We start from the raw sequence: 15,627 nt of genomic DNA, 5'->3' as shown, positions 1-15,627 counted from the left end.
ATACATTACTTTTCCTCCTAAAATATTTAAAGAGAAAAGCAGCCATAGCAGAAAAATGGCCTTAGAAGAACATGGCAATTTACATCTGCTACCAAGAAAAACACACATGAAATTATGTCCAGTAAGTGCTTTCAGAGATCCCAAAAGCTGGCCCCCTTTCCTGAAAGGTTTTGCCTTGCACTGACATTCTGCCCCTTTCTAAATATGGCACAGCCCTGAAGCAATAAACGTACTCTTCACCCAACAACGGCAGTAACAACAAAGACAATTGCATAAAAGATCTTTAAAATTTTTATTTGTTTTGTTTTGTTTGTTTTATTAACAACTTCAAGAAGGCACATGGCCCCCAGAGAAGCTGACCAAAGACTTGGTCCTCTAGCTATGTGGTGTTACTTGAAGTTGCTTCTCAGGGCAACACAGACAACTTAAATATGTATACTTAGGGATGAAAGACACTCCTTTCTGACTTTAAAGAAAATATACAGGGATTTGGGAGAAGGCACATGAGGCTTTTCAAGGTGCCACCAGCCTTTCTCAGTCAAACATCCCAAATGAGAAAACATGGAGGCCAGCAAGGGCAGGTGCAGGAAAGGCAATGATAAGGAGGGCTGGCAAAAGTAAACCCTCAGTGAATTCAGCCCCAAGAAAGTGGATTTCCTACAGTGTAAGGAAAGACTTGTTTAGGCTTAGTTTAATAAATGATAAAGAGACACAAACTAGTGGCCATCTTACCATTGATGATTTCTTAAGAGTCTTTAGAGTATGTAATTCAATTTAAACTTGGAGGCCCTGTGCTGTAGGGCGGACAGGAAATCCACCTTGGGTAGGTGTGAAGTATCTTTTCCACACTCGCTGAGGGATCTGGCGGGGACCAGGCATCTTAAGAAGCACTAGGATCACTGGAGGCCCTTGCCATCATTACTCCACATGAGTAAGTCCCAAACGGCATTTCTAGAAAAGAGGGGCTCTTCAGCAAAGATGCAGCCTTCCCGAGCCATACATAGCGAGGGTACTGCAGGATGACATCCTTGCTGCTTCTGGGAGAACAGATCTCTTTAGTCTGGAAAATACAAGTTACCTCAAACTCTCCTCTCCTCATGGGTTTATTTGGAACTAAAGCTTGGAAGTCCAATCCCCAAGTCTTTCCTGAGGTAAAGACATGTAAGCCAGACAAAATGGGAAAGGGAAAGGGAAAGGGAAAAATACAGAGAGAGAACATAAGTCGACATTTCTCAAAAGTGTCTCTCACCAAATTCCTTTCATCTTAGTGTCTATTTTGGAGTTGAGGAAACTGGGACAGGGGCACAATGACTGAGGGCATACAACCAGTTACTGACAGAGCTGGCCTTCTGCTATATCCTGTGTCTCTTTGTTTTTCTAATTTCCAACCTCTGTTCTATTCGAAATTGCTCTTGTTAGTTGGCACTTGTGTTTCTGCACCTAGAGTTTTAGACATATTTGGAAACTTCTTTTAAATATGTTGATCCACTCAGGGCTAAATTATCTGTGACAGCAAGAATAACTCCACCTTGGGGCATATCCAGCAGGATGAAGGATTCAGGGATAAATCATGTAGTGTTCCATTCTTCCTGGCTCTCGATGTTTTCACACAGGAGAAATCAGCTTCCCGGGAGCACAAAGGCCTCAAAAGGCCATCCTAACGGTGTCTGTGGAGGGAGGAAGTCAAAGTCCACAGACATCTAGGGTGACCTTGGGGAACCTGATTCCTCTCATGGCGATGATGTATGTGGAGCGGGTGATTTGGGAGGGACAGGTTAATGAGTTATTTGCATGTAGTTAAGTCTTGGGTCCTTAGCATCAGCAGGCAAGGCCATGTCCTCCCACCTCCCCTGAGAGTCACTGTTCACCTGCATCTAGGCAAGGAGGGGAAGAGAGAGCTGTATTGCATCTAATTTTGAGAGTAATCATGACTGTATCAGTGCACAAATGACATGTTCCAATGGGCGGTGCAGGAGTGTGCAGGATTGTTCAGCTATCTCGTATGATACAAGCATGGTCTAATACTTCCTCATATTCTTTCTTCTAATAATGAATTGCAGAGAACGAAATGTACTGTTGTGCTTTATAATTCAGATAGACAATACAGGTATTGGCTAACATGGTTTGACATGATCGGCTGCCTTTTTTTTTTTTTTTAAGTCAATCTGGCAGAAAAGCACTAGATGTATTGTGGGAGTTGTACTGGCCCTTCCAACAGTCCATTAATCAGCAGCAAGATAGCCAAGGGACCACGTTACTTCGCTGTAGCACAAAAAGGTTGTGGTTGTGAGTGGGCTGAGTGGGAACAAAGTTGTATCATTCCAGTTCTGATTGATTAATGCTGAAGTCACTGCTAAATAATGATTACCAGCCCCAGTCTCCACAAATCATTCACTGGGTGAAGGAGGACTCAGTTAAACAAACTTGGGCCAGTCAACACAGATTTTTCTTGTGGTGGGGGTGGGGTGTCGAGGGTGGAGTGGGGCAGAAGTGTGGAGACGGGAAGGGGGAAGAAAACTGGATCTCTTTGAATAAGCAAAAAGAACTGCAGCTGGGGTTCTCATGGTCCCTTGGGCACTTCCCTTCCTCGTACTGTGGCCTTCTCCCAGCCTCTACACTGCAGTTCTCCACTGTCAGATTAACTCTGAATGCTACCATCATGAGTCTGGTCCTCTAGCACACTTGGGCCCCTCCTTCCAGATTCCCACAACCAGCCAGATGGAGTTACTACCAACTCCAATGACTTAACCCTCCCCTATCTAAGGCTTTCCTGCCCAAATTCCCCAACTCCCCCTAATTCCTCCCCATTACTTGTTTCTGGCAAAGTACATTCCATAGTGTTCCTCTTGTCCTTTTCTCCCTGTATCTCTTTTTCATGGCTTGCATGCCCAAGTATGCTCATGCATGGAAAGATAACATTCTTCTACTTAGGTTAGATGACCTTTTCAAAAATGTTTGGTGTATTTCCACTAATCCTGGACATAGAGTACATAGGAGATTAGAGTCACAAGAATGTTTTGGATAATATGAAGTTTAAATCTTGCTTTTCTGTGTGTAGTTCTTTGAGACATATCCAGGAAACTAATGGGGAGAAAAATTTTAAGTTTTGCGTGAGCTCTGGTTGCTTTGGTGTCAGCAACCTCTAACGCTGCATCTTGCCATCCACTTGGTAGAAGGTGCTTCCTGAAGATGCACTTTTGTGAAGTCAGAACCAGCGTAGACTGAGCCAAATCCTGATTAAAATTTTTGCTGGCTGCTCCTTATGCCAGCAGAATCCTGTGTCTCCACTTGTTGGAAATATATCTGCCTGTCAATGTAAGAGAATGCCAGTGCCTTTTCGATATTACAAACTCACAGTGTTCCTCTTCAAGAATGCCAGCATTCATAATTTTTAAGCCTCAAACTTTCAAGAAATGGAAGCAATTGAATTTCTCTGCATTTTAAAGTAGAAATGGTAATATTACATAGCTAGAAATTTCTATAAAGTATGGATTGGCAATAACATTATTTATGCTTTCAAAAATGGGTTCCTACTAAATTTATGCCTGTATCTCAGTCACAAGCTATGTTTCCAATACATTCTTTAACTTCAACCTACTTTTTTTCTTATCCCAGAAACTCTGAATGATTGCTCTGCTGCAGAATTCACAGAAGTTTGAACTGAAATGAAATGTTTCAAAACTCAGGTAGACTTAAATGACAATGTATTGCTGTGAAGAAAACACTCTCAGTTGTAACATCTCTTACAGGAAAAGTTTTTAGACTTTCTAGATATGACAAAGATTTATGAGGTATGATTTCACAAGGAGAAAAAGCATTTTGGTGGGAATTCTTTTTTGTAAGTAAAATAGGAAATCACAAGAGTTAAATAAATAGATGAACTTCTGTGGAAATCATCTGTTAACTTAATTGAACAAATGAACTCCATTAAACTCTAGAAAACCAAACACACATTTGTTAGTTTCTAGTAATTTTTAAAATTTTTCCTACAGAGTTGTTGTGGGATTTATTATTTTGAAAACATGCTATTTTAACAATGGGTTGTCAACAACTTGATCCTAGTAAAATGGTAGAATAAAATGGTAGAAAGGGTGATTAGATACCAGATGGCTTGGGTTTCCCTCTCATGCTGCTACTCACCAGGTTTGTGACAATGGCCATTTCTCTTCAATACTTTGAACCTCCATCTTCTCATCTGTTCAACAAGAATAAGAAATACCTGAACCCCCTATCTCTTAACACTGTTGTGAGGATCAAACAAGGTCCTAGTTGTTAAATCATTTTGAAACTATAAAGTGCTATATAATCTGAGGTATTCCATTCGTTATCACCTCAGAATTCCTCTCAGATTATATTGCCTCAAATGCATTATTTAGGAAAAGTACAAACTTGAATGCCATATGGAGTCCTTGTTGACACTGCAGATGTTGGTTAATTTTAGATTCTAAAAGAACAAAAGAACAGAAGCACTACCAAGCAAATTAGCCTCTCTTTAGCTTTTTCTTCGAAATCTCCTATTATACAAACACCAAACTAAAAATGGCAGGCTAAATATTATAGAAAATTACATCATTTGAGGCATTGAAATTCTGTATATCCAAGCCCTTTTGCAGAACACAAATTTATTCCCTCTAAAGAACATTGCCAATGAATTTAATGTTATAAGATAAATTATGTTTATTTCTTCAAGGACTAAGTAAAAGAATTTTAATCTTTAACTTTAAATAACACAATGCCAGGGAAAATGTAAAAGTCTTAGAAGAGTCACAAAAAGGTATGAAATCCATGTTGGTGGTCATAGTCTCTCTCAAACTAACAGAAAACTAAACTAAGCTCAGCCAGCCTTGTGCTCTGATTTTGAAAACCATATTTACAAGTAGGGATTTCTCTGTAGAACAGGTGTGACAGACGTGTACATGACAACTGCTTTTACAGCTCCATTAGTTTGGGAAGACCTGTCCTGATGGGCCTCATGTGTACCATCTGTAAGACATCTCTTTGCACCTTGTCAAATCCAATGTCCTCCTTACACATGCATAAGCAGGAGGTGTAAAGCAGGAGGTATACTTTGTAAAGTATATGGATGGTATCTGTCATTCTTTTTGTTTGCACACAACCCACTAACAAAAAATATTTTGGAACAAGCTGAGCATTTTGTGTCTTGAAATTGTACTTACTTATTTAATTTATATTTATTACCTATAAATATATATATATTTATAATGGAAGCAATGAAACAAAAAATGCTTCCTATCAGATCATATCCATTAGATGACCTGAAGCAATTTAAAAATGGTCCTGTGAATATTCTAAGCCTAGATTTTTTTAAAAAATTGAAGCATAGTTGACACACAATGTTACATTAGTTTCAGGGGTGCAACACAGTGATTTAACAAGTCTATACATTACGTTACGCTCCCCACAAGTGTAGCTACCATCTGTCACCATACAATGCTATTACAATACCATTGACAACATTCCCTAAGCTGAGCCTAGATCTTCAATACATTTTTCCAGAAAACTGTTAAGTTTTAGCACCTTAAGATACTGACACAATGTCACACTAATTAGAAATAATTTTCAGAGACCATAAATGCTTCACCTATAAAATATGTGTTCCTCTAAAGGAGGCAAAATTTTCAAAAAATGTTTCAACTTATATTTTAATAATTTGGTCAATACTATGCGATATGATATTTCAAAGTGTGTTCTGATGTGGACTGGAAATATTAAAAGCAAATCCAAGGAGTAGATTTTATAACACTGCTTATTATGGAGGCTGTCTAGGCTGATTATTTTAGTATTAACTATACTATTAATCGCCTCCCTGTCCTGCCCATATGCTACCTCTTTTAGCACAGAAGTCCTAATAAGACAGGTGCAACTTGATTCCATGTTACATAGTTTTCTCAAACTGGAACAAATATTAACCCCCCTTCCAAAATATTTTTCCCTTGTGAAGAACTTTGGATTACTGCAGATGATTACAGACCTGAACCAGAAATGGATTCAAATAACTTTCATTCACTGCTGAAACTGAACTGGGACTGACCCCCAAAATAAATTGGCTTAATTCCCTGTAAGAGCAATATGAATCAGGTTGCCATCTGTTCCCTTCCTTCTTTAACTTCACCAGTGGGCTGGGTTTAAGCAAAGAACTGGAGGAGTCCTTGGAGGAAAGGGAGGAGGACTCTGGCTTGGTATTTAGATGGGTATGCTGCAATGGTAGAGTCACTCCAAGTGCAAGAAGAAAGGAGTCTGGGGATTAGCTAGGGAAATCATGTAATTTGTCAAACCATGGGAACAACATGAGTTGAATTTGCCTAATTTTGTCAGAAGATATTGCATCAACTAAAAGTCCTTTGCATGCCAAAGATGAAAAATGTAATCCAAACTAACTTAATTAAAAAGGTAAATTTATTGGTTCATGTAACTGAAAAATTTAGAGGATCTGGCTCAGGTGAAGTTTGATCTAGGGCTCAAACAGGGTGACCTAGGACTTGATTTCTCTCTCTTCTTTTCTAAATTCAGCATCTTCAATATTGGCTCCATTCTTTTTTTTTTAATTTTTTTTATTAATTTTATTTTGTTCGTCATCATACATTACACCATTAGTTTTTGATGTAGTGTTCCATGATGCATTGTTTGCGTATAACACCCAGTGCTCCATGCAATACGTGCCCTCCTTACTTCTCATCACCAGGCTAACCCATCCCCCCACCCCCACCCCCTCTAAAACCCTCAGTTTGTTTCTCAGAGTCCATAGTCTCTCATGGTTCGTCTCCTTCTCTGATTTCCCCCCTTTCATCTTTCCCTTCCTACTATCTTTTTTTTTTTTTTTTACATATAATGTATTATTTGTTTCAGAGGTACAGGTCTGTGATTCATCAGTCTTACACAATTCACAGTGCTCACCATAGCACATACTCTCCCCAATGTCCGTCACCCGGCTATTGGCTCCATTCTTAGGCAATGTCTTCACGTACCCAGTATGGATGCAAGCCACTCCATGGAGTACTTGCCTCTAGGTTCAAATTCAGAACCAACTTTCTAGTAGGTCTAGAATGGATTACTGTGGCCAGAGGAATAGGATATACTAGATGACCTAGACTAAGGTCATATGTTTCACCCCTGAAGGAGGGGGGTGTAGACATCAGTCTTTTCCCCAAGCCCAGGGACTGAGAGTAAGGGAGGACATAGTCCCCAGAACAAAAGGAGAGTGTAGTCAGCAGAATGGATGTTCTCTACAGATACGCAAATCGGATGAACAAATAATTTCAGCAAGTATTATTTTTCACTCAATAAGGAATTCTGCTGATATAAAAAGAACAAAAATATGAATAAGATTTACTATTATTTACAGATGATACAATTGTCTACCTGGAAAGCCCAGTGCCACCCAAAATCCAAAGAGAAGTTTTTAAAAATTGACAATTGTTCTAACTCTCTTAGAATAAATAAAAAAATAAAGGAGGAGGAGGAGGGGAAGGGGGAGGGGAAGGAGAGGGAGGGGAAAGAAGGGGAGGGAGGAATAATTTTGACTATATCCTAAAGAGAGAGTCCAAGTCTTGCCAGCTAAGGGGGAAAAAAAGTAATGGCCAAAGGGAGACTGTAGAATCTTTATGTGAGACATTTTAGAAATGTAAGATAGGGGCGCCTGGGTGGTTCAGTCAGTTAAGTGTCTGCCTTCGGCTCTGGTCATAATCCCAGGGTCCTAGGATCGAGCTCCACATCAGGCTCCCTGCTCAGCAAGGAGCCTGCTTCTCCCTCTCCCTCTGCTGCTCCCCCTACTTGTGCTCTCCCTCTCCCTGTCAAATAAATAAATAAAAACGTTAAAAAAAATTTTTTTTAATAAAATTAAATTAAAAATATAAGATAATTTCAACTAGAGCTGGGACTAGACACTCTTCACAGAGATTAGACAGTTCTACAATTTGTAGTTTTTGTCATTCCCAAGGAAGAGAGCTTTAGAGCTAAAAAAAAGCTTTCTGGATGGCTATTTGCTGTACCTTGTCAACTTCATGGTTTATTTTTAATACTTTCTCTCATGCTATAATTATAAAAAAAAATAACACAAAATGAAACAAAACAAAAACAAAACACCTCCACCTACATGGAGCCAAACTAAAGAGAAGTACTATGTGGAAAGATAATTTTATGGCTGGGGTACCTTCTTCAGATATATATATATATTTGGTTTTTTTAAATGGCACTTCTCACTGCCACATCACTTGTGCATATTTCTGCATTGGTAAATGTTCTCCCAACATCTCATGTAAATTAAGTGCCCTAGGATTTTTCCATCCTGGTCTCATATACCTGGAATATAATAAATAAGAAAAAGTCTTTGGGGGGGATCATATAAAAATAGCATACTTACTATACATGGCCTGGTTATAAAGCACACTTACCAAAGCCTGTTTCACCAAAACTATAAACCTATTTTCCAGAAGCAACTATGGGAAAATGAAGAATTACTAAGAGAAATGAAAAGTGATGCTAATGAAAATGGCCAAGGAGTATTTGGCCCTGAGGCTGGGGTAGCACTATGAGCTGGCTGGCGCAGGGTACAGCCTATAGTCCTCACCTTCTAACCCATCATCCCCACCTGAGACTTCACTCTAGAGATGCTTCTATATGTTGAATGAAGAAAAATCAGAAATTTTCTACAGCCTGCAATTCATTAACTGGAGCACAATTCAGCTGCATTTTAGTCTTCTTTCTTCTTCTTTTTTTGAAACAGCATGCCAACTATGGTTGGTTGCAGGAGATGCAGATTAAATATTTTTTAAATTCCTTATTGGAAAAAATATAAAGGCATAATTGACAGGCTGAAAATGAGGAACTACTCTTGATGGAATGTGAGAGTTAATGCCTGGAAAGCTGAGGTTCTAATTTGGAAACCTAGTCACACTATCTCAGAACATTCCTTTCAAAGATTTTATTAAAGGATTTGTAAGACTCCTGAGGATTTATCCTAAGGCTATATATACCTGTAGACATATGTGCCGGGTTATACACTATAGGATTGTTTGTAATAAGTAGCAAAGACTGGACAAAGCCCAAGGATTCATCAATAGGGAAGTAGTTAAATGAACTATGGCAGATCCTGCAGTGTAATACTATGCAGCTGTTTAAACCTAGTACTGATAGGAAAGATCTCCAAGATACATTATTAGAGGGAAAAACAAGATCCAGATCAGGGGATAAAGTAGGCTACCTCTTGTGTAAGAAGCTGGAAGAGAAGAAATAAAAGAACTGCTCGTATCTGTGTGAAGAAACACTAGAAGGATACATAGAAAAAATCGGTATAGTTATTGCTACCCATCCAGGTGGGTGGGGTAGAGAACTGGGTGAAGGAGCAGGAAAAGATAAGACTTTTCATCATATCCTTTCTTATTTGGATTTTTGAAATGTGAATGTATCAGCTGGTCAAATAGAAGTTATTAAATAAATACCAAAAAGAAAAAAAGCTTGAGAGAAGTTATTCAGGAGTCATATGGTAATTTCAAAGAAGTTGCAGCTGCAATTAAAGTGAAACAAAACAAAATACCCTGAATCCATCCTCAACCAAGGGCATACTGTTGGTAGGTTTTGAGCAGAGGGCTGCAGCAGAAGCCCAGACCCTACTGACTTCCATTCTTATTAGCTGAGTACCTTGCCTATCCATCCTGACTCTTTTAAGCATCCTGACTCTTTCTCAGTAGCATTCTTTCCTCTCCTCTTATTTTTTTTTTAAAGATTTTATTTATTTATTTGACAGAGAGAGAGCACAAGCAAGGGGAGCGGCAGGCAGAGGGAAAGGGATGCAGGGCTCGATCCCAGGACCCTGGGATCATGACCTGAGCTGAAGGCAGGCACTTAACTGACTGAGCCACCCAGGCACCCCTTTCCTCTCCTCTTAAAAGAAGTAACAAATCAGAGACCCTGGAAGATGCTGCTGACAGCTATTATACTTTATTTATAAAGAGTTAAGTTAAACTAGAGTGTGGATTACTGCACACATTTCACAGGTGTTGAGAAAGTCTAGTTATCTTCCCAAGAAGGCAGGACTCCTGGCTCACTTGGCTAGGCTGGGCTAGGAAATCCTTCTTGATCCTCTCATAACCTATACGTAGCTCTGTAATTGTGCTTAAAACCTCCTACAGCAGGGCGCCTGGGTGGCTCAGTCGGTTAAGTGTTCGACTCTTGATTTCTGCTCAGGTCATATTCTCAGGGTCCTGAGATGGAGCCCCGCGTTGGGCTTGGCGCTCAGCGCGGAGTCTGCTTGAGATTTTCCCTCTCCCTCTTCCTCCCCACCCTCTCACTCTCTAAATAAGTAAATAAATAAAATCTTAAAAAAAAACTCCTACAGAAGCCACCAGGGTAGGAGGCAGTCCTCCCCACTAGACTGTGAGCTTTTGAGGCCAAGGACTCTGTCTTATTCACTGGTCTTTGTATTCTCAGAGCCTAGCACAAAGCCTCCACAGGTACTGTGTGAACTCAGTAAACTGAACTTTTATCCGCCTAATGGCTTAGACCATAATCCTGAGCCCTTTTTAATGTCTTTCCCTCACTGTCATTAAATCCGTCAGTAAGTCATGTCAGTCCTACTGCCAAACATACCCCAAACCTACTACTCTTTATCATCCTTAGCACCACCCTAATTCAGACTACCAACATCTCTGGTCTGGCCCAAAACAACCAGTCTACCTTCTAATCCACTCTCCTACTGCCCCCAGAATATATTCTCCATATGCAGTTAGAGTGATCTTTTAAAAACCAAATCAGGGAAGCCTGGGAGGCTCAGTCGGTTAAGCGTCTGCCTTCGGCTCAAGTCATGATTCCAGGTCCTGGGATTGAGTCCCGCATTGGGCTCCTTGCTTGGCGGGGAGCCTGCTTCTCCCTCTGCCTGTCACTCCCCCTGCTTGTGCTCTCTCTCTCTGACAAACAAATAAAAAAAAATCTTAAAAAAAAAAAATTAAATTATATCACACTCCTGCTTAAAACCCTTCGGTGGTTTCCTATTACAATTAGAATAAACATTTAACTCTTTACCTGAACTTCCAAGCCCTATGGGATCTGGCCCCTGTCTGCTTCTTTGACTTAGCCTCATACCGCTGCCCTTCACTTCCTCTACTCCACACAGACCGCCTTTCAGTTCCTTATATTGACTCCGTCTGCTCCTGTCTCAGGGCCTCTGTGCTCTTCCTTTGACCTGCAAGGCTATCCCGCCTTCTTTTTGTATGCTTGCCTCCTTGTGTCATCACTGATGCTCTACAGTGCTTTCTCAGAGAGGCTTTCTCTGACCACTCCAGTTACATCCGCCCCGCCCTCCATATTGCTCTATTTGTAGCACCTTTAACCGTATAGATGAACATCTTTACTTGCTGCTCTGTGCTTATTGTCCCCACGATAACGTAAGTTCTGTGAAGTCTCTTGTTTGCCACTGTATGACCTGGGCTTAGAACAGGGCTGGGCACATAATGGCTCTAAAAAGTTTTTGTCAAATAAATGAAGGTGCTTAAAATTAATCATGGATAGAATATTTATTTCTTTCCTTAGAGACCTTTTAATGTAGCTTTTTAATTGAAAAGGCAATAAACAATTATAAAAAGAAGTGAGGATGTCATGATTGGCTTTTGAAGAAACATAGTAGAAAATAGTATTAAGAGAGTTAATTGAGAGAATAGGATCCTACCAAAAATGATAACTTCTGTCATAAACCAGTCTAGGCAAGGAGTAGGTCCAGACACCATGTCCAGTGGATGGCCAGATGTTGGTTTTGCACTCAAGAAGTTCAAAATCTATCAGAAGATACAGCTTTGCAATTATAACATCTAATATCCATATACTGCAAACTGTGTTCATGTTTATAATTACTGGTTTGATCACAAGAGTCCTATGAGGTAGGGTATTATTATAGCTATTGTTAGTACCATCTCACAGATTAAATAACTGAGGCTCAGAGAACTTATGTCATTTGCTTTGGCTAACACAGCAAGCAATGAATGAGATTTTTAAGTTAGACTCAGATCTTCTGACTCAGCTCTCCTGTTCCATTTCACCATTATGTCTATTCAGTGTGATGAATGTATGTGCAACATGGTATGGGGGTCAAGTGTAGCAGAGAGAGACTCTGTATCTGGAGAGGTCTGGGAAGGCTTCATGAAGAAAAATCTTATAAATGGGGCTGTGAAAGGGAAGCAAGAGTTTTCAGGTGGAGTATGAGGGACATTTCAGATCAATATCTGATGAAAAGCAGAGAGGGATGAAAATGGATAGCCTGCTCTACGTGGCAGGGAGCAGAGGAGTCCAGATGGGGAGGTTGGGTCATACCATGAAAGATTTTCAGTGCCATTTTTAGGCAGTTGGGCAGTCCCTGAAAGCAAAGGATTGAAACAGTCAAATCTGGGTTTTCAAAAGAAAATTAAAGTGGCAGATTGGTGGATGAACTGGAGCATGAAGAAACAAGTTAGGAGGGTTTTTTTTGTTTGTTTTTTTGGTGATCGTGCAAGCAAGATAAGTGTCTGCATGAGGATACTGGAAATGCAAAGGGCTGATTTAAAAATGTTTGTGTGAGTAAGACTCACTTCTGGGGAGGTGTATGAGGGAGAAGTAAAGATTATTTTTAAAAATTTCTAGCTTATATGACTTGGTAGATGATTATCTCAACCAAACTGAAGAATACAGAAACATGATTTCAGAAGGGAATTGGAAGTAGGGGTTTTCTTGTAGCAAAGATAAAGCACCTTCTGCTTCATCTTTCAGAAATGCTTGGTTTGAGGTGCATGTTTGCAACATCCAGGGGGATATGTCAAGCAGGTAGCTGAAAATATGGGCCTAGACTTTGAAAGCAAGGTTGACTGGAGATCTAAATTTTGGAGTCATTAAAATACATTAAAATACAAATTGTATTTAGCCACCTGGGTGGCTCAGTTGGTTAAGCGTCTGCCTTTGGCTCAGGTCATGATCCCAGGGTCCTGGGATCAAGCCCTGCATCAGGCTCCCTGCTCAGCGGAGAGTCTGCTTCTCCCTCTACCCTTCTCCCCTGCTTGTGATCTCTCTCTCTCTCTCTAATAAATAAAATCTTAAAAAAAAAAGAAAAGAAAAAAATAAAATACAAATTATATTAAAATTCTTATGCAAAAGAGGCACAAAGGAACTTTTTTGAGGTGATGGAAATTTCTATTTCACAATTATGATAGGTTACAAGGGCATACATGTCTCCAAACAGATCAGACTATACACTTAAAATGAGTGCTTTTTTTTTTTATCTTAAATCCCTTAAAAAGCACTAAAAATAAAAGTGAACTGCCTTGTATGACACAGTAAGTTCTAAACAAATTGTCTTTAAAAATTGTTAATCAGGGGCCCCTGGGTGGCTCCATTGGTTAAGTGTCTGCCTTTGGCTCAGGTCATGATCTCGGGGTCCTGGTATTGAGCCCCGAGTCCGGCTCCCTGCTTCTCCCTCTCCCTCTGCCTCTCCCCCCCACTCATGCTCTCTCTCAAATAAATAAATAAATAAAATCTTTAAAAAGTTATTAATCAATTGTTTTAGGAAAAAAAAGAGAATGGAAAATTGTTCTACACATATTAGTTAAAAACAAGTGATTGGCAGCAGAGAAAGCTGCCATAGCTTTGGCTGTTCCAGAAACCAGTGCTTGATGTGCCAGTTTATGGGCCATTGGGGAGTTCTCCATTCAAAACCATATTCCCTCCCTAAACCACCCTCCTCCATCGCCAACCCACCCTACTACCACCTGGGGTGACTTCCCCATTTGGAGTAGCTGAGACAATAAAGGTACTTGAAGAATATAATATGACATTGCTGAACAAGAAATCTGTCCTTATTGATTGATTTTAGGCTTATGGCCAATTTGGCTTCCTCATTTGGCACCATTCTCTCAGCATCACTTCTGAATTGTCCTTTCAGTGCTCAGCTTAAAATTTACTTTGTACAAAATACCCATTTTTAATTCAGTAGAACGAGGGGAAGTCTGACACCTATATTCATCTACCAGTGTGGACACATCCACCATGAGTATACAATCACCAAATCTGTATATTTATGTTGGAATCTCAGTTTTGTTATATGCTAAGTCTTTGAGACCTTGAAGAAAATGAGGAAAATGAAATCCACTTTGCAGGGTGGTAGGAATTAGGTCAGATAGCATATGTGAAAGTGCTGAGTATGGTGTTGAGTAGATGCTCAATAAAAGGCAGATGTCTTGTCAAGCCTGACTATACTTTCTCAATTATCATAAATTTCTTGAAAGCACTCTATAACCCACCCTAACTAATACATCCTCAGTAGACCTTGGGGAATGATGTTTAGGAAGCTGGCAGGTCAAGGATAAAGCTGAAAAAGATTTACACAATAAATCATAGATGAGACCATTCTGTGAGATGGGAAGAAAGGAACTTGATTCCGAGGTGGTGGCAAAGGTCCTTCTTCACATTTCCTCTTCCCATTCATTTAAATTTGTATCTTGCCAAAAAGAGGGGACAGAAGGTCTCATCTTGATGAGCGGAGCTGCGAGACTATGTGCCAATACACCTGGTCTTGATTCATGCCAGCTGGGAGAGGAGCTTGGCTTCTCAGTGTTTTACTACTGTGGTTTCCTGGGCTGGGCAGCTGGGTGCCTAATAATGATAAAAACCATAATAATACTTCATAATTATGCACTGCCCTTTGCCAGAACTTGGATTTAATTATAATGACTATGACAGAACTGGCAACATCTTGCTCCCTGTTGGGGTGCAATACCCAAGGGCCTGGAAATACAAAGTGAAGTGGCAACTGCAACCTTCTCCTGCAGGGCCTATCCTGGCAATTTACCCAGAATGCTCTGGGTTTAAAGCTCATCATCAGAAACAAAGAGTACTTTTAAATTGCCCACATGCACTTGGCACTGTCAAGTAAAACAGTGTTTATGAAGCAACTACTGCCACTCACAGGCACATCATCATGGAAGCCCAGGCCTGGAGGATACCAAAGGAGGTGACCTCATTCATAACCCCACCCCTGCTACTACACTCTAGTAGCTAAGTTCACTGACCTTCCCATTCTGATTTGGGCTGGAGATGCTTTTGTGGCAGCCTGATTCAGGTGTCAGGGAATTCACCATTTAACACTCATTTTGTGCACACCTATTCTGAGCCAAGGCACTGTGGAGGCACAAAGATGTATAAGGTACGATCCCTGCCCTCAAAGTAGCTTATCTTCTAGTTGAGGGATTCATATTCAGGCAGCTGTAATATAGAGGGAAGTCATGGCAGATGAACGGGAATGAAATTAAGACTCCAGGTGAAAGGCTCAGGGCCACTCCCTCTTCGAGAATAAAAAGAAAGGATGAGAAGATATGGGGTGAGGGTGGGGAGGATTTGAGGTGAAGATAGGCAACAATTTAGGTTTTTACAGGTTTCCCTGGTTGTTGTTGCTGGTGGTGGTGGTGGTGGTTTTTTTTTAGCTTCATATCACTTATGACCCCCTGAGTTATGTTGTTCATTTATTAGTTTACTCATATACTGTTTCTCTCACCCCATTCTGGAACATTGTCACTTTGGTTCACCACTGTATCCTGAGCTCTCAAATAATGCCCGGAACATAGTACAGTGCTCAGTGGCTTAATGAATAAGTGACCC

General features: G+C 40.2%; 1 long non-coding RNA gene across 1 annotated transcript in view; it reads right to left on the bottom strand.

Moving 5' to 3' along the window:
- The window catches only part of LOC123851348 (uncharacterized), a 52,870-nt gene that overhangs the window by 35,758 nt on the left and 1,485 nt on the right, over nucleotides 1-15,627 (bottom strand). Inside the window, exon 2 of the long non-coding RNA XR_006792551.2 lies at nucleotides 4,141-4,195. This is a non-coding gene — a long non-coding RNA (uncharacterized LOC123851348). The remainder of the gene's footprint in view (nucleotides 1-4,140; nucleotides 4,196-15,627) is intronic.

Source organism: Mirounga angustirostris, unplaced genomic scaffold, assembly GCF_029215605.1.
Source record: "Mirounga angustirostris isolate CCGP_5_RB_7025 unplaced genomic scaffold, mMirAng1.0.hap1 SCAF_10, whole genome shotgun sequence".
Lineage (NCBI taxonomy): Eukaryota > Metazoa > Chordata > Mammalia > Carnivora > Phocidae > Mirounga > Mirounga angustirostris.
This window is presented reverse-complemented; position numbering and strand designations above follow the sequence as displayed.